We start from the raw sequence: 5,000 nt of genomic DNA on the forward strand, positions 1-5,000 counted from the left end.
CTAAAGGAGCCATACACACAAGTGTGTGTTTTTATCTGTGTTGTTGTCATTGGTCAGACTGTTTCCACGCAGAGGAAGGAGAAAGTCAATGGTCAGTTATACATAGCTGTTTTAACATTAGCTGCTATAGGAGAGCGATAGGGACAGAGAGACAGACAGTCAGTCAGTCAGTCAGTCAGTCAGCCAGTCAGTCAGTCAGTCAGTCAGTCAGCCAGCCAGCTAGATAGAGAGAGGGACAGACCGACAGACAGTCAGTCAGATGAGAAAGAGGGACAGACAGACAGAGAGGGGGACAGAGGGACCGACGGAGTCAGTCAGATAGATAGATGACTCCCAGGAGGCCATCCTGGTAAAGGTCAGTCTGTCGTTGGCTGCCTGGATATCAGTCTCTCTTCTCTAACCACAGCACCCCACAGGGTTGTGTGTGTGTGTGTGTGTGTGTGTGTGTGTGTGTGTGTGTGTGTGTGTGTGTGTGTGTGTGTGTGTGTGTGTGTGTGTGTGTGTGTGTGTGTGTGTGTGTGTGTGTGTGTGTGTGTGTGTGTGTGTGTGTCTGTGTGTGTGATGGGGGTCATTCAGGGCATGGGCCAAGTCCAACATGACTGATCATTGAAGGGCTTCTGATTGATTCTGAACACTTGGAGAGAGTTCATTTCCAAAACACTAGAGATCCGTTGTGGGAACAATAAATTAGTGTGCCCACAGATGGTGTTGCGGTTAAGACCCCCATCTCTTTTGATCCACATGTGTCCCTTCCTGGCCTGGGATCAAGTCCCATCAGAGCGTTCTCATCGATGCCGTTTTGCTTTCCTAATGTCTGTCTTGATGAAATATGTATGTTAATTACAGAATTACTGAATGTTTTTAAGTTTTCGTTTTTACATGCATTTTACTTTAGAGGTATTTTATGTCATTTGTAAGAGTAATCTTTCACTTGGTGAACATCACATATTCTTTTTCTTTTCTTATCCTATCTGGGTCTCAGAAACTGTAACAGCTTCAGTTCCCAAACTTGCAGTTAGATTGAAAATATTGCCCAGTACTTTTTCTAACACTGTCACACTTGGGTATATAAAGTATGTATTGATCCTTTGTTTATACATAATCTTGGACTACAGATGAGAGAGATTCACTGTAAAACTGCTCACAGATCCTATGTCTACCAAAAAAAGCCAATGAAAATAATTTCACAAATAAACAAACCAAAAAAACATATATACAGATTGGCCAGATGTGGTGCTATTATAACAAAATATATATTTTGCCTTTAACTGAACTTTAAAGCAGCACTATGTAACTTTCCTGTTCCCTTGTGTCCTGCGCAAGTGCTGAAATCTTTACCAACGATAATGGAGCCTGCCTGCTTGGTTAGGGGATAAATAGAATTTTGATCTTCAGGTCAAAATTTGTGTCAAACCTGAAACAGAACCGTGTCAAAGGTCGTGTCTACCCTAGACACAGGATCTAAATGTCTCAATAGAAGAGCAGGCAAACCAAATACAACCACCCAAATTGTATGACTTATATTGTATTAACATAGTCTACCATACAGATTGGACTAAATGAAAATGTCATCGCAAAAAAAAAGTTACATAAGCTTTAAGTCTCACAAACTAAATAATTCAAAATAATCAATTAAAGAAAAAATGTTCTGCTACTATAATACTTCTATTATTTGTGAGAAATCAGCAGTAAATGTGGCACATAGCATATCTGGACCAAGCCAGACAAAAGTAGTCTTTTTGATATTCCATACAGGTTTTTACTTTTTTATTTGATTGTATGTTTTTTTTTTCTTCTTTTGCTCAGTGTTTTTTCTCAAATTTTCTCAACAACATTTTGATGGTTGTGACAAAAATATCCCAGTCTGTCAGTGTGATGTCATTGTCATTTTATAAGGTGTGTCTCCTCCACCATGTCTCCTCAGTGGCACAGGCCTTACCCCTTATGCCTAAACGTTTTAGGGATTCTTTTACTATTTTGAAAAACATTTTAAAATAGTTCAAATAGCCGATCTACATCGACACGTTGTGAGCTTGCAGATCGGCTATTTGATCTATTTAAAAAATGCTTTTCAAAATAGCAAAAAAATTCAACAAAGTTTAGTCATAAGGTAGGCCCTAAGTCAACTTCTCTGGGGAAACAAAGTTTGCAGGTTTGAGTCCCAGGGTGTCCAACTCAAACTTACCAGCCATGTAGCAATTTATTCATGTGGCGTGTTTTCAATTCATAATTGAGCTCACGTTAGCTCCATAGATTACCATTGTGTATAAACCAATGGATAAGGATTTCATGAAACAATGTCTGTGCGATTTGAGCAGGCTGGTACCTTGCCTTCAAACTTTGCACTTACATTTAACTAATGGAGTGATCTTGCAAGTTCTTTCAAGGCTTTGTCAATTATTATTGTTAATATTATTATTATCATCATTACTACTACTACTACTACTACTACTAATATTACTTATGAGAACAGTATTGTTCCTTAGGTAGCAGACAGATCTTATCAATAGACCTTCAAAGAGTTATACTGGGGTTTTCAACTAGTGGTCACTGGACCACTGGTGGTCCATGAAGGTATTGCATGTGGTCCCTGACCATGCATTCAGTAAGTGTAAGGAAGTAAAGATTGTTTTTTTTAAAATTCATTATTTAATTTAATTTGGAAGAAACTTTAGTTTTTTTGAGTGTCAATTTGTATGATATGAGGACAGTGGAATTAAAGACTATTATCATGATCAGTAATCATTTGAGGAGGCTTGTTCTTCAATTCCAAAAGTACTTCAAGGGATCAGCTCCATAGAAGATCCATAGATTCTGTGTGAATCACATCCCCTTGTGAAGTTCTGGATGAGTTGTCAGGCAGAATTCCCAGAGCTTACACCAAAGCAAAAAAACATATCTTTTAAACCTTTATTTACCCAGGGTAGGTAGGTATGCTGAGCACGAGTGCTCTTTTTCAACACCAGAATGAAGCAATGAAGTGGGTTTTCTTTTTACCTTTTGCAACTACGTATCTATGTGGGAGTGTTTTTTCCACACGGCTTGAATTGAGCCAGAAAATGATACGAGAACCTGTACCTGCCCACCACTATATAGCCACTATAAAGACACTCTGGGGAACTCAAGAAAAACCTAAGCTTAACCCATATCCCACCTGACTCAACAATGGTCCCCAGGTCAGGATAGTGGTCCCTGGCTCGCAATCAGTTGAAAAGCTGTTTTCAGCTAGAGTTACTACTCGTGCCACTTTGAATTAGGTCTGACTGAAATACTTCATATTACTGACAGACTTGTGAGTGTATTTGTGTGCATGTGTGTGTTTGTGTGCGTGTGTGTGCATGCATGCATGTGTGTGTGCATGTTTGTCTATCTGTGAGAAAGGTGGATGGAGAAAGACAAATAGAGGAGTGGAAAGCAGAGAAGGGGTGAAGAAAGGGGATGAGTGGAGAATAGACAGCAGGGAAACAACCAAAAAAGTGCGCTCCTTGGAGCGCAGATCCCAGCCAGGCCGGGTTGCCTAACCAGGGCTGAGTTGCGACCTGTTATAGCTCCACCATGAGGCTGATTTAAAACATTTGGGGTGGAGGTTATTCCTTGGCCTACTGGGGGTGTGCGTGCAAATTTCACGCCAATCAGACACTGCGCGTTCATGATTTGTGGAATTTGGTGCAAAACGGGCCACTTCTGCAAATGTTGGAAGACAATCCTAGCCAATAAAAATGGAATATGAAAAATCCAACTGATCCGTCTTGATCACGTGACTACAGAGATAATGTGTACCAATTTGTGTGAGGGTTGGACAAAATCTTTAGGAGTAATAGCTTAAAGTGTGTTTTGCAAAGAACGGCCTGTTATTGAATAGGAAATATTGAAGAGAGAGGAGAGGAGCTAGGAGGGCAGTTGAGCAGCTTGGTTCATTCTGTTTTGTTCCATCAATAAGAAACCCCCTGTTTCAGGCATTCCTAAACTTTTTCAGCCCAGCACCCATATTGACTAAATTCAGCCTTACCATGGGACGCTGGTTCAGTGGTATGCTCCCCAATGCTTCAGACGCATCAGAAACCAGCCCCGCAGCCCATGCTGGGTCTGGAGCCAATGTTTGGAACCCCTGCCCTGGAGAAAGGTTAATCCAATACATCTCTCCTTACCATCGGCTCATAGAGGTTGCCGTCAGGCTTCAGCTAACTAAAGTAAACCGGTCATTAGGCCTATTGATAAAGGACCCTTCCGCACAAATCCCATTAAAACTCACCGGCTGTTAAACTCCCTTATTGATACCCACCAAAACAGGAAGAGATGTGTGTTCTATAGCCAATCAGGAGATAGTGTCATGTTGTCTATGGTGTCTTGGAAGGGCCAGTTTTAATTAAGACACTTGCCTATATGTCTGGGCTAGAATAAAAGAGGATTTGTAGGACTGCAGTATTTTATAGCCGGACAAATTGATCAGGCAGAATGGTTCCACTGCTGGTTGACTGGGAGCTTTTGGAGAGAATCATTCTACAGTTGTTTTCTGTGGAGGCTTAACACTGTGTTTCTAATTTATACAGTGAAAGCCCCTTGAGTAAATTGTAAGTTGTCATTTTTATTAATATGATTGGTTTATTTATATGAGATTATTGATAGCTTTTGTCTTCTTCCAATTCTACTCCTGTCTTCAAAATGTTATGACTACAAATTTAATGGAACAATTATTTGTTTATATATCACCGTCAAACAGAAGAACCATACAGTACCGCAAAATAATACTGATGCACGTCGTGGAACATTTTTTAGAGATTGGGGAACAGCTAGAGTTGAAACCTATGAAATTAGCAAATAGTTTTATAGGTCAGTCAATAATCTAAGGCACAAAGATTGCCAGTTGAGGTGGGTTTTACCTACTTTCTGGCATCCCTACTTTTAGGTCAATATAGGCAAAGTTTTTCAAAAAGTATGGAAACGTTTTCTTTTCTTTTCATAAATGTCCCCCAAAAATGGAAAATAGCCGATCCACAAGC

General features: G+C 40.1%; 1 protein-coding gene across 1 annotated transcript in view; it reads left to right on the plus strand.

The window, feature by feature from the left end:
• The window catches only part of prdm6 (PR domain containing 6), a 62,427-nt gene that overhangs the window by 12,578 nt on the left and 44,849 nt on the right, over positions 1–5,000 (plus strand). The gene's annotated exons all lie outside the window — the stretch shown is intronic.

This window comes from Gymnoscopelus braueri (genome assembly GCF_963280865.1).
Source record: "Gymnoscopelus braueri genome assembly, chromosome: 7".
Taxonomy (NCBI): domain Eukaryota; kingdom Metazoa; phylum Chordata; class Actinopteri; order Myctophiformes; family Myctophidae; genus Gymnoscopelus; species Gymnoscopelus braueri.